A 15,323-nucleotide genomic window follows, 5' to 3' on the forward strand; every position below is an offset into this window, starting at 1 on the left:
TATTTTACAAATACCCTGGGAGACCACAACCTTCCAATACGTGGGCATAGATATCTACCACACGGTGAAGGATAAACATAACACAGAAAAGGCTATAACAAATATTGAAAACAGTATGAGATTCTGATCTAAGCTCCCTCTGGCCATGGTGGGAAGGGCAGCCCTGTTGAAAAGGGTCGTATTACCGAGGCTGATGCACTTTTTTGGAAACATACCATGTATGATACCGAAACGATTTTTTTGCCAGACTCCAGAGCATATGCAGAGATTTTATCTGGCACAACACCAGAAATAGGATAGCCCTGTGGAAATTACAAAACACATATGACAAAGGGTGCATAAAACTCTCCAATTTTGAGGTTTATTACTGGGCCAGCCAGTTACAATATGTGGCTAAATGGCTAGCGGAAAACTCAACAGCGGAGTCCAGATTACTGAGGTCAGAGTGCTCCCCATTATTTTTGAAAGCATGGATATGGTTGCCCAAATTGGAGATAAAGGGGGGCACGAGAATGTTAGAACTGGGATGGCAGATGTGGCGGTAAGATTGCCAGGCCATGGAGAACCCGACCCCGTGTTCCCCGCAGATACCACTAGTAGCACTGACTAAAGGGGATGTGCAACTGAGGAAAACAATACGCATGCATTGGGAATTGGTGGGCATTGCAACAATGGGAGACATATGGCAAGATGGGAAAATACTGGAGTTTGACGCATTGGTATAGGAAACAGGCCTACATCAAGGGCAATACATCACATATACTAGACTGGTGTGACGAGTCAAAGAAACTTGGTCTGAAATAGTGCTGGAAGACCAACCAGATGCAACCATTGACACAATCTGTGACATCACAGAGGGAGGACACAAGGTCTCCCGAATTTATGAACGATTGATGAGCATGGTGGGGGAAAGAGGCAACACAGTTAAGTGTTACGCTCACCTGGCTCCCACAGGGGCGTCGGTCAGACCCGGACTGCTGCGGCCTCCACCCACGTGATGCGAAGTGCAGCGATGACTGACTGGATCTGCCCTCCTAATCTTACAGGTGCGGCATTAGAAGATGTGGCGTGCTGATGAATTATACCTCCGGCGGTAAAATCAGGTAAGCATATGGCGGCTAAAGAGATTGTCTCTGTCTGTTCTCTCTGCTCACCTTGTTGTTTCTTGTCCCCCTTAGGTGCCGGGATTCAGCGATGTAAAGATGGAGACAGCGCCGGATCGAAGAGATGCTGCCTGGAACGGTGAGTATGGCGCGGCGCTGCTGCTGGCGAGGCGACGCGTTTAAAACAGTCTTTCCTCTGGTTTGAAGATGCAATGAATCCGGAATCAGGTAAGAAATCGGGTAATATTCTTGTTCTAACCTTTGCTTCTTTCTTTCTTTCTAGGTGCTCCAGGTTCGAGGCGGGCATGGCAGAAGGCTGGATGCTGCTGCTGGCACGGTGAGCGTTACGCTGCTGGATGCAGAATAACGCGAAGCGTGTGCTGCTCTTCGGGCGTGGTTTAAATAGCCTCCAAAGTAGTCCCAGGTAGGTATTCCTCCCCGACCACACCCGAGTAACAAAATAGTCCCTAAGGTAAAGTAGTCCCTTCCAGGCCTCACATGGGCTTGGATCATCTTGCAGCATGGTCTGCATCAGGTAAGTGTGCACCTATGAGCCTGGCGCCTATGGCGCCAGGACTGATGTCCCATATGAGCCTGGCGCCATAGGCGCCAGGACTGAACCCAGACAGCTCCTAGCAGGGGTTGATGGGTTTTCTCAAGGTGACATGATGCCTGCTCCTGGGGCTGATGGACGTGGTCTGGATGCCCGGGGGTATGCATCATGACATTAAGATGGGAGTGGGAAGAGGAAGTGGGAGAAGGTATGAACGACGGGCTGTGGGAGAGAGCTCAACGATATCATAAGGTGGTGTCCAGAAACGCAGGTTGCAACAAATCCAGCTATATGTAACTCATAGATGATGATGACCCCTGTGAACTCATCACCTCTATATTCGGTAACAATTTCCAGGAACTTCTAGACAAGCAAGCTCCACTTAAAAACAAACAAGTCCGGCCAAACCCAAACCACCAGAGTTGGTACACGACCGAACTTGCCACACTCAAAACTGAAAAAAGAAAATTGGAGAGAGAATGGCATAAAACCCCTTCCAAGTCCAATAAAGAAAATTGGAAAAAATGTGACCTCTTGTATAGAGCCAAATTAACGGGAGTCAAAAAGAACTTCTACAATGACCAAATCACTAGCGCCTCAAACTCAACAGGCAAACTGTTACAAATCTTAAAATCCATTGAAAAGCCTCACTCTTTCACCACCTTTCCTACCAACCTTGGCAGACTGCGAACAAGTCCAAACAGCATTCTCCAATAAAATAAAAAAAGCCGGATATAATATAATTAACTGTAAGTTAATAGAAACATTACCCTTGCAGCAAACTAGTGAGGGGAATCCAGAACTTAATATTCCCATATTTTATTTCTCGCCCATTTCGGTAGTAGATATGCTGGATACGCTTTCATCCATGAACTGCACTTCTTGCTCAGAAAATATCCTACCCCCCAAATTCATTCTAAATAACGCAGACATTTTCGCCCCCTTTTTATGTCGCATGACAAATGCTTCTTTCAGGGATAAGAAAGTCCCTGTTGAAATAAAAACAGTCAGTCACTCCATTGGTAAAAAAACCTGGTTTAGACCAACAAGACCCGACAAATCTCAAGCCAACACAAACTGTAATTTCTTGGTGAAAATCCTTGATAAAATTGCCACAAAACGGCTACAAGACTATGTAGACAAGCACTGCCTCATGCTTCCACAACAATCGGGTTTCAGAAGCGCACATAGCACCGAATCAGCATTTTTGGATTTACAAACCAAAATGCTAGGCATCCTTGACAAAGGAAAGGCAGGCCTGCTAGTTCATTTGGACCTCTCGGCAGCTTTTGATTTATTAGATCACGGCAAGCTCTGAGAGGCCCTAGAGACAGCTGGAAATTGCTCTAAGGAAGCTATTGATTGGATATCTTCCTTTTTAGAGGATGGGAACTCTAAAATCACTTCGGGAGGTCATTCCACGAATTCTAGCACAGTGAACTGCGGTGTTCCACAGGGAGCCAGTTTCTCTCCATTGCTTTTTAATATGTACATTTGTTGTCTCTGCATCCTTCTCACACAGCTTGGGATCATTATTACCAAATTTGCAGATGACACACAGCTCATTTTGGAACTGTGTGGTAACCACACTTCTGACAACAACAGATTAACAGCCATTTATAACACAACAGAAAACTGGATGAAATCACACCGGATGTGCTTAAATAGCTCTAAAACAGAGCTCATGACATTTGGCTCCACAAAAGCCCTAGAAAACCTAGGCCCTGACTACTCCTCGTTCCGTATAAAAGACTCCTCCATCACAGTATCTAACAAAGTCAAAACACTCGGCATTTACCTGAAATCTTCACTAGGAGCCGAAGCACAAACCTCTTACTTAAAATGCAACTGTCAATACTACCAGAGGCTCCTCTGTAAAATCAGACCCTTACTTAACACCAAAAACAGTGCCATTCTGGCTAGAGCCACCATCTTGTCACGATTGGCCTACGGAAATGCCTTACTTCAGGGTGCCAACAGTAGTTGCTTAATGCAATGCCAAATCATCCAGAATAATGCCGTCCGGTCCATCGCAGGAAAGTCCAAACGCGAACACATTACTAAAGACATGCTGGCTGGCCGTGACTGAACGTATCATTTTCAAATCACTGACACTGGTCCACCGTTGCCTTAATGGAACGGCCCCGGCATACCTGAAGAAAGAATTCAACTGGTATGAGCCAGGACAAAGCTTAAGATCCGCTAAACAAGGACTGCTTAAGCCCAGTCACCCCAGAGCCAAATCCACAGGTCTAGGCAGCGCATTTCCTAGCAAGGCCATCTCCCACTGGAATGAGCTACCTTGGATCCTTGGGCTCGAAAGCAATTTGATATCTTTTAGAAAACAGTTGAAAACCACACTTTTCAAATAAGAAACCCCTTACTACTCTGCGCTCATGTAGAGCCTGGTTCCTCCCTTCCTTATTGTTCTGTCCTGTCACCTTTCCGTCCTTGAGTCTTTGTCGCGCCCTGATGCCTGCAGGCTTTCGGCGTGTTATAAATATATAAATAAATAAAATAAATAAATAGAGCTTACATGACCCCGCAGAGGATAGCCCGATTTAAAAACACAGGAACACAATCATGCCCCAAATGCGGATAAGTGAATGTGGAAATGACCCATGTGTTCTGGGCATGCCCGGAAATAAGCAAATTCTGGCAAGAAGTAGCCCACCGCTTGACAGAAAAGGGGATCACGCTGAATGTGGATTTGGTGTGGGAATGTATGTTGGGGGGGGGGGTTCTCCAGACCCCGCAAGTTAAAGCATGTGAGCAAGCTCAAAGATCTGGCTTACATACTGGCCAAGCATAGGATTGCTATGGGCTGGAAAGCATGTGGTAGGCCAAAGACAGAGGTGTGGTGGAATGACCTCAAGAAGTGGGCTGAAACCAAAATGGTGGTATGGACCGAAGCAGCCAGTAGAGGGGGGGGGGAGGCAGACACATTGACAGATTGGAAGCACTTAGTGGCCACATTGGTAGGGTCCACCCAGGTATGTTTAAGCGAGGACGACACCTCACTGGGGATGGAAGAGGGAACATCCCTAGAAGAGATAACGGCGGAAGGCAAAATGGAGTAGGCTCGAGTTAAGTGGGGGAGGGTGGAGGGTAGGAAGCGGCTATTGCATAATGAGAAGCGTAATATTCAATTATGTATAACATGCACCGCTAAGTTTGTTTTTGTATGTTTGATTGTTGTAAAATTAATAAAATAAATGTTTAAAAAACACAGTGAATGTACACACTTGTTTAAACAATAAAACCTAGGTTTATTATAGACGCAATAATGGACTCTCAAGAGAAAAGACAACAAGTATTCAACGAGATCCATCCAACTCCCCATACAAATCAAATAAACACCTCTAAACCGATAATCCATAAAGAAAGCCATACAACAACGAAAGCATGTATCGAAAAACCAAATAACCATGTAAAGATACAAAGAAAAGAGACTACTGAATCCTTATCCATAAGTAATCATTCCGACCTGACGAGGGACCTGCCTAAATCTCCTCAGAGATTACCTACCACAATGTTAGATTTGCAAAATACCTTGATTGCAGTACTATCACAAGCAATGATTCCATTTTTGAAAATACAGGAATCCATGGTCGACGCTACAAAAGATCAAGCGACGCTCTTAGCGATGATCATGACGAAACAAACTCAGTTCGAATCATTTACTAATACCATACAAGAGCGAATGAAATACGAAGCAGAAGCATCCAGGTCATGGCAATCATGATTAGCGGACATGGCAAGAGTGGACCGCATAGATAAACAGAATTTACCGGCGACAGTGTTAACAATAACAAAAACATTAACAGACGAAAAAGCGAAAAAACAGTCGCTTATGACAACTCAATCACAATCATCAAATCAAGAAACTCAAACTGAGGAAAAAGGCTACGGTAATAGAACTAACACTGATCAGACAACACAGTATGAAATGCAACCTTTGACGATTGAAACAAACAACCACTTACTACCGATAATTCAAGGCACAAATGAACCCCCAATGTGCACACCATTTGATATATTTGATCTTTCCAAACGAGGCACGGTGGAACAAGCCGCCCTGAATAAATCAACTCACAAAAAAGCGATTAAGAAATCGTAAACCGGATCTCGAGCGTTCCTAAGAAAAATGCAAACTGTGCAAAAAGCACTAGGTGATAAAACAAAGTCAGCTAACCAAAGTAATGTTCAAAACGGTCCAAACCCCAATTTGGCTATAGTAAACATCTCGAAATCAATATCACAAATTGTTAAACAAGTACCAAATGAACCATTGGATGACCTGTTAGCGGAAATCAATCATGACGCCCAAAATCCTACAAACAGCCAAGCCCCAGTAGCAGAGATCCAAACAATTGAGGATTTGCCGGGTGACTATTCAATCACCAAAAACCCTCAGGACGACGTATTGAGTGCTACGATACATCCTTGGCAACTTCAACAAAATCCCAAGAATCAGACGACCAAGAAAATAACATATCTTTTATATATTCATTGGTATCAAACAATGAAACATGGTCATCCGCAGAAAAGCAGAAGAGGGAAAAAAAAAGACACACCGATGTCTAGTAGAAGTCCTCCTATTACGAGACCGAAGTTTCGAAACTCCTTGAGTACTATGTATGCTCATAGAGTAGCTCTGTTTCAAACGACAACTACAGAAGCACCGGTGATACTCAACAGATCTAACACTCCACGCTTACTAAAAGCCATCCCAGATCTTAGCGAAATCGAAACGGACGACATTGAAGTAATCATTTTCCCGAATAAAAATCGCATGGAGGAAGCTCATATTGACTTCTATTTAGAAGAAACCATGCAGAGAGTCCTAGCGGCAAATCATCAACTTAAGAAACTTGGATTTAAAGTAGAAGAAATCTTTGTATCCAGAATGATGGCTAGGAAAAAATCCAGGAATATTTCACTATTTGATCAAAGAAAAAACTATAACCAAAGAAATGAGACAAAAGAAAACAAAAATCAGAGCGACAATATATATACCGCCATACCGAAAAATGTTTCTGAAAGAGAGAATCAAACTTCCCGACCAAGTAGAAAAACATACTTATAACCACCAAAGAATAAAACTAACGACACAAACACAATATCCCTAACATCTTGGAATACAAGGGGTTACAAACCTCTCTTAGAAAACCCATCGATAACCTTAGCAGAATCAGAAATAATCTGCTTACAAGAAACTTGGTTGACCGAGGAAGTCCTTTGTGATGGATATATAACTTGGCTGAATCCTGCAATAGCGTCGAGTTTAGGCAGACTGGCATCAGGGATGCTAATACTAATGAAAATCAATGCGACGTGGTCAATATTAGCAAGAAAGAACATCAATTCCTGGGCACACTATATTACTATCAGCGTGCCAACTTATAACTCGGAACATAACGATAACAATATGACTCAGTGTTTGGAAAACAAATGCATCTCATTGGAACCCTACTGCGATTAGTGACAATAAATTAATCGACTCCATATGTGAGGAAATTGACTCCATTGCAAGATCTAACACTGGAAACAAATTCATCATAGCTGGCGATTTCAATATACATTTAATCAATAAAGAAGGCAATAATTGTACTCTTGAAGAAATGTCAGCCCGTGCAAGGAAATGGATGAAAGAAATGAGAATTCGTATTATATTCTTAACCGAACAACCTAAGAATGCTAAAGGAATACCATATTCGACCTGGACAAGCAAAACCTCCACTTCAATAATTGACTATATATTTGCCTCCGAAACCCTACAGAAATCAGTAATTGCAACTAACAACATTCCACACTGTTCAAGTGATCACCATCAGATTTCAATTTCATGGAGAGCCCAAAAAACTATCACTGAGCGAATACATTTACCAGAAATCAAAGTCGTGAACGGACTGAAGAAGTTAAGAATTCAAAGACATCAAGCCACTGAAATACTTTCCACATTTCAAGAAACACCCTTGAATGACCAGGAAAAGTTGAACTATGGATGGATCCTAGAGAAATACAAACATTCTCAGGTTAAATCTACGAACATCAAGACTACTCATGGCCATCAAACAATCCAGAAATTAAGCTAAAAAAACAAGAGCATCAAAAGAGACTACGGCTATTGAAAAAAAGAAAGATCCTGACTTTGAAAAACAAATAAAAAAAGAAAATCAAAAATACTCTATTTAAAAGCAAATAAGGCTACTATGAAACAACATGATGCCGAAGCGATTTTAAGAGCTCTACAAAACATACACAAGAAACCTATGGTCAATGATAATTCAATCCAACAAACTATGATACAAGAAGTGGAAGCCCACATCTGGTTTTAACACTTCTGTGAAGTATACAACACCAATACGGCCAACTTGCCTAAAAGCAAAGAAAACGAAACGAGTACTTGGAAATTTAATTGGGATGTGGATGACATAAACAAAATTAATGCCTTGAATCCATCCAGAGCTCCAGGCCCTGATGGGCTTTCAAATGCTATCCTCAAAGCTACTCCGGAAAGTTGGGCAAAATTCTTCTTCCATCTAGTGTATCTAATAGAAAAAAGAAAAGGAATTCCTTACACTTGGACAGTTGCAATTCTGATTCCGATTTACAAGACTGGAGACCGAAAGAACCCGAATAATTATTGGCCAATAGCCCTCCTAGATCAGCTAGGCAAACTATTTGCAAGCTATTTACAAAAACAACTGAACTGGGCTGCAAATAACGAAAAACAAACGAAAAGACAAACTGGATTTGTGACAAAAATTGGAACTAATATAAACCTATTGATATTGAATTTGATAAAAACAGAAGCAATCATCAGAAAGCAACAAGTCTATGCTATGTTCATAGACCTGAAAATGGCGTTTGACTCTGTAAACAGACATAAGCTCTGGGAAAAACTATCAGCATGGGGTTGTCCTACTTGCATCCTCAATCCGATAATACAGCTCTACTCAAATACATCTGTTCGAGTTTGCCTAACAAAAGATGGTATGGTCACACAATCCATTCCCCCTTGAAATTGACTGAAACAAGGATGTCCATTAGCCGCTTGTTTATATAACTTATACACCAAAGACTTTGAGGAACAAATCCAAAATCCTAAAGCAAATCCACTGAAGATTAACAATGAGTCAATACAAGCACTAATCTATGCTGACAACATCATCATATTAGACAAAACCACAAAAGGCCTTCAAGAAACCTTGGATAAAACACAAATGTATATGTGTACAAATGACCTGCAAATTAACACAAGTAAAACAAAGGTCATGAAACTTGTCACTCAAAACCGGAAAATCCAACATCCCGTAAAAATCTTGCTTGAAAATAAAGAAATACTGGCAACAAAGACAATAAAATATCTGGGCGATCTGATTAATCCCTCTATACAATAAAAAAGAATGGTATGAATGCATCTAAGAAAAGACAAGATCCGTAGCCAGACAAGGAAGGTTTTTTCACCTGAAATACGGCACATATTCAGTAAAGGCTACAACCCTATTATACAGACAAAAGGTAGTTCCAATAATAACCTATGCAAGCGAAACATTAATCAACGAGAAGGTGATCAATTGGTCTTTTCTAGAAGGACTATACTGGCGAAAAACACTAGCTCTCCCAAAATCGTTTCCCATTGCAAGGATCAGATTTGAATTGGCCTTACAGTCTATCGAGTTTATAGTTTCATGGAAACAGATGGACCTGTATAGAAAAATAATTTCGGATGAGCAGATTCCATCACTGGAAATACTAAAAAGAAAAACACAAGCTTTTCAAACGACATCTCTTTCGAAATGGACAGCAACAATAAAAAGAAAATTGCAACTTGAAGAAATATCAGAAGAAATGCTAACCAAGAGGCCACAGCAAGCGAAACAAAAACGAAAAAACGATTGGATAAAAACAGTAGAGAGCCAAACAACCTACAAACGTTACCTCAAATGTGACGCCGAGACAAGAGCTCTAAACGAACTATCTGACTATTTAAGTCAATTTCCGGACAGAAATATACGTGTCTTATTTCTAAGATTTCGCCTGAACATACTACCGACCAGAGACTATCTAGCAATGAGAGATAAATCTGACACCGTTTCCTTGGATTGTAGATTTTGCAAAGAAGTGAAAATAAAAGAAACATTATTTCACATAATCATGGAGTGTCCGATGCTGAAAGAAAAAAGGGAACTCTTTAGAGATTTTTTTAAAATCTCGTCAAAAGCAAAGACGACTGAAGAAAGATGGTCTAATGTCCTACTAGGAAACAATCAGTGGCTTATTACAATAATTAAATTCTGGATTGAGATTACAAATGAATCTTGAAAGGGTCTGAATTAAATGACTTGTTCTTATTCTAATGAAAAGTTTGTAAAATCAAACAAATCATTTTAAATAAAAAATGTAAAAAAATTAAAACCTAGGTTTTAACCCCCTCTCCACATTTGGCACTTCACTGAATACCTTCTGAGCTCTACTTGGCAAATCTATCTAGGTTTTGGCTTTCAAAGACTAAAGAAATACTGATTTATAGATTTTTTTTTTCTTGAAACATACTCATCCCATTATGTAGCAACCAGATAACATGCATATACTTATAGAAACATATCAAGCCAAACCAAAAACATGCCATTATTGTTCACATCCTGAATGGAAAACTATGTCTTAGAATGCATAATAATGATTGCCTACTGTATCTCCTATTGTACAGCACTGTGCTTTCAACACTTAAATAAATACAGGGGCCGCTTTCCTTTCAAATTCAAATTGCACGGAGTGCACCTATTAAGTTTGCCCTTTCTTTGCACTTTTATTTATTTCCACTGCAAAACAAAGACGTAAATGCAGGCGCAATTGCATTTATGGCTTTGTTTTTTCACTTTGTAGTGCAAGTTAAGTAAATGCCATTTACTTTTACATATACATGTTAACATACTTTTTATGCTGTCACAGTAAGCCTGGTCCTTCCTCTAAAAGATATTATGTAAAAAGGTTACCTGGTATACGGCACAAACTTTCAACTTGCTGTAATGCATGATCTTAAGTACATTTGATATCCACCTAAAAGCAAGCCCCTTTTTGCATGTCAAGCTAATGGACATCATACATATAAACCAATCTTTAAAATTGAGGTTTTTTGTTTTACACACTTTGTCTTCGATGCAGTCACAGATTTTCTAGTTAATTAGAGCTGCAGGGTGGGGGTTTATTTGGAAATGCCACATAGCAGTGCCAATTGCCTAACAATTCATGCCTAAGAAAGACACTGCTGTGAACATTAAGGAAAGTTATTGTACATACATACACTCCGTTCTTTGTCTGGATTTCATCCTGTTCATGACGACCCTGAAGGTCAGCAGGTCACTTCAGGTATGGTTCAGAATTTCGGCGGGTGGGGCGGAACTATAGCCCAGTAAGCCCAATGGTGCTGCACCCATGCAAGACATTCCAGTCTCTCACCATGAACTAAAATAGTTTAGCACAGCATGACCTGGAACTAACACTTTACAGTAACCTTTTTGATGTCAAGGTATCAGGCTTTTTTAATTTGAGCATTCTGTTAACAACAACCTTCATGCATAGTATCCTCTACTATGCCACTCTTGGATCAGGCTTGGCAGTCAGTTTACATTCTGTATTCAGACCTGGGGTACAAAGTGTAGAGACCGCCAATAAAATAAGCCATGATGCTTCCAGGGTTGCTCAAGAATGTTTTTAAGCTCATCATGCATCCAACAATACTTTGTGTTCTAACTTAAAATTCTCAAAATTTTCCTTGGAAACGCAACCCAATTATGGCAACACACTGGACCATAACCGCCTCCTCCCTTTTGCAAAATTATGTTCCACCGAACTGGACTGGCACGCACCCATGCTATCCCAAGATGTTCTTCCCTCCACTGTATTTTTGTCTCCCTCCTCATAGCATCTATTTCCCGTTTACTCCAGCATTGGATCTTTCATGGATTCACATGCTCTTGAATATTCCTTGTCAGGCTGGGAATCCTCTGTAACCTTAAACCAGTTTACCTTTAAACATTTAAACTGATTGTCACTTAAGTGATCTATTAGAGTAAATTTGGGTCATAATGACCACAATCAATTAGACTTGGCCCTTAAGCTCCTTCCCTGGTGGCCATCTTCAGATTTGTTACCGCACGTTAAGTGTTGGGTGTGGCCTAGTTTTTCGCTGCTAGAAATTCAACATTTTTTGTCTTTTTTTTGCATGTTTTTTTTTTAATCTACATTTTTGGGTTTGTTACCGTTTCACTCCTCACGTACGGCAGTGAGTTTCAGGCCATCCCATTTCCGCTGGAGATTCCATATTCTGTTGAGGCCTTCAGGAGTTCTTGGAGATGATAGACACAAGAGGAAAGAGCCTGTTCAAGGCCTGCTCGACATGTAACCTCAAGAACGTTTACATCGAGGACCTCTTCCTTTCCTTTCCTCTCCTTCCCCCAGAAGCTCACTGTCTCCCAAGCTCTTGTTCTCCCTAGGTTGGACTATTGTAACAACCTCTTTCTAAATCTACCTGCCTATACTCTTCGCCCTCTGCAACTAATCCAGAACAGGACTGCAAGACTTTTCCTTGGCTTTCAGCCCTGGGACCATATCCCTCCAGCTCTGAAATCTCTCAGTTGGCTCCCAGTGGATGCAAGGATTACATTTACAACCCTCTGCATTGTCCACAAGGCTTTCTGGGGCCTGGGTCCAAAATACCTTCAGCTATCCCTCTGCAAATACCTCATCTCTCAAGCTCTTTGCTCCATTACCTCCCTCAGGGTCAGTCGTTTTTCAAAGAAACAAGCTGGGGGAAGATCTGTCTTCGGCTGGGGCCTCCCTCTGGAACAGCCTCCCTGCCAATCTAAAACTTGAGAACCATCTCCGGTTCCGGAAGCACCTCAAGACCTTGCTCTTTGTATCTGTCTTTGCTCCCCCTCTCACCTGCTGATCTGCTCTCTTGGCACTGTGCACCTGGCCACCCTCTGTCCCCTGGGCCCAGGTACCTGCTCACCCTGCCACCCTTTTGCACTGCCTCCCGGCCACCCCTTGCACTAGGGACTGTATCTGTACCCATACAGTCCCCCCACCCCCACCTTTTCTTCTTTTTATGCTCTTTTCAGACTTACCCAGCTCTGCTGCCGTAAACACAGCACTTGCCATTTGCTGGCTGCACAACCCCTGTTTATTGCTCCATTATCTATTTTGATTTATTATTATTTATCTGTCCTCCTCTGCTCCGCACATTCCACTCTCCCCCTTCCATGCACTTCTCCCCTTTCCCTTTCCCATGCACTTACACGTTCTCAATGCCACTGGGCCTAGTAAGATCATTGTTTTGTTCTCCCCTGTTCCCCTCCCTTGTCTTGTCGTGCTCTGAAACACTAGTGTACGAGCGCAATACAAATAAAATATAGTTCATATCATACCTTCACAAACCTTTGACTTTGTTTTCTTTACCCGTACCACAACTTGGCCAACTGTGCCATCTGCCAGTCTGTTTCATCCAAGACCTACAAGGACCGCTACCAGAGGTTAGTTGTGTGGTTGGAGGAGGGTGCCAGGGCCTTTGACTCAGCCTCAGTCCGTAGTTATGCCTCTGCCAGGCATAGCAGACACCTGGAGGGCACTCTCTCAACAAAGAGGTTGAGGTCCCACAAAGAATCTTTCCAGGGGAAGAAATCTAAAAACGGACATGGACTACACACTCTGGTTGCACCATCCTCGACAATATCGTTGGCATGCTCATCTACACCTACGGTCACCTTGTTGACCACTTCGACGCCTAAGACATTGTCTTCGACAGTTTTGTCGTCCACTCATTGGAGAAATGACGCTCATCCATGACTACAATTCCTTTGTCTGCGCCATCATCATCATCATCATAATCATCATCGATGACGACCAAAACCACCTTGTCGGCAACTCCTTAAGGCACGTGCATCACTTTGTGAACTACCAATTCATCCTTGTCAACAACCAAATCATCTACGCCAAAGACTAAAGGCCTCATTCCAAGTGTGACGGTCCAGAAACAAGGGTGCCGGTAAGATCACTGGCAGCTTTGTTTACGAACCGCCACAATACGAGTCTGCCTGCAGGGGCCGTAGCGCCCGACAGGTCTGACCATCCCATGTGCATCGTGCCCGGTAGGCAGTCGTCACGGAAGCACTGGCACCATTAACAGTGCTGGTGCTTCTGTCTCCCTATTCCCGTGGAGTCCTAAAAGACTCCATGGGAATGGGGAGTTACCGAATCTGCCGCCTGGCTTCCCGCTCCATCGGGACTTGTAATGTCCTGGTGGTACCGGGACGTCAAGCTATGTATTCAGTGTTTCGGGGGCGGCGCCAACCTGCCGGTGGTACTGGTGGCTTACCGCCAACCTCGTAATGAGGCCCAAAATATGTTACCATACCAACACCATCGCCAAACACATCTGCATCGTCGGCAATGCCTATTCAAAGGCCATTTGCCTCCACTTTCCCAAAGGGAATAACTGTGAATAGATCAACTTCCCAGACCAACTCGTGCCCAGCTACTATTTTCTCTAGCTCCATATGTACTGCCTACAGTCCCATGTCCATCCATTCCTCCCCAACAGCAAATATTGCAACAGAGTGTGGATTCAGACATCGATATGGACATACAATGTGTGTCCTCCGAGGAGATCAGAGAGGAGTCTGTGCCTCCTGTGATGAACATGCCTCCGCCAGCCCCACCAAGACACAATGCTTTACCATACCAAAAGGCACTCGGCAACCACCTTCTGGGACCCTTGTTCCAAGGAGATGCCCCACCATTCCTATACAGGTTCCTGCACCATCTGGCTTCAGGGATGTGTCAATGGATATACTCTCCACACTACAGACATTAGTTTCAGAGCTCCATCAACTGCTTCCTGCGACACTGTTGCCTTCTCCAACGCCACACCTATGTTGTCCTATAGCTAAGATTGGAGTTGTCTCTACCATCAAATAATAAATGAAACAGTCCTCGTGATGTTTGTCAAAACAAGATGGCCTCTACTAACAAAACCTAATGCCTGCCCTATCTCTTACAAAAATTCTGCAAAGGGGATTATCTATGCAAAGGAAAATCGGGGGGCGTGGTCAGCTGCCATGTAGAGAAGACATGCTGCACTAAGTCTCCTGCCTGAATATGGCATGCAAACGTAGCCATCTAAATCTTCAAAAGTGCTTAAAGTGTGTGACAGTGAGATAGCGTTGCAACGCGACACTTGCGGTTTTCATGTAAGCGGTACAGCGCAAATCCTGCCAAGCATGGAGGAACGAAAGAAGCAACAAGATGGCGGCTGTACGGACAGAATAATGCTGGCAGCACCTAAGAGCAAAGGTCAGTGTATGATGTGGCCCGGTATTCAACGCCGTAAAGCAAAGCTGTGGACGAGCATCCGACTGATGGACAACAGTGGGGGAAGGTGCCTGAGCATCCCCGTCAGAGGAGGAGCAGCTGTGACCCCGTAGCCCTGTGGGATTGAAGATCGGATGCAAGTGTATGTGAACGCGGTATCCGGGAGTGCGCAACTCTACTCCCTGACCCAGAGGGTGCTAAGCTACACGGCGGGTTGGCAGGGAGGAAGACCAGGTGGCCTGCAAAGCAGAACAGTTAAGTTGGGGAACGCATGCACGAGCACCACCGAA

General features: G+C 42.9%; 1 protein-coding gene across 4 annotated transcripts in view; it reads left to right on the top strand.

Annotated features, from left to right (window-relative positions):
• Nucleotides 1-15,323, top strand: part of RALGAPA2 (Ral GTPase activating protein catalytic subunit alpha 2) — a 3,672,963-nt gene that overhangs the window by 1,964,142 nt on the left and 1,693,498 nt on the right. The window lies entirely within an intron of this gene.

The sequence above is a fragment of the Ambystoma mexicanum genome, chromosome 4q (assembly GCF_040938575.1).
Source record: "Ambystoma mexicanum isolate Mex_15411 chromosome 4q, UKY_AmexF1_1, whole genome shotgun sequence".
NCBI classification, from domain to species: Eukaryota; Metazoa; Chordata; class Amphibia; order Caudata; family Ambystomatidae; genus Ambystoma; species Ambystoma mexicanum.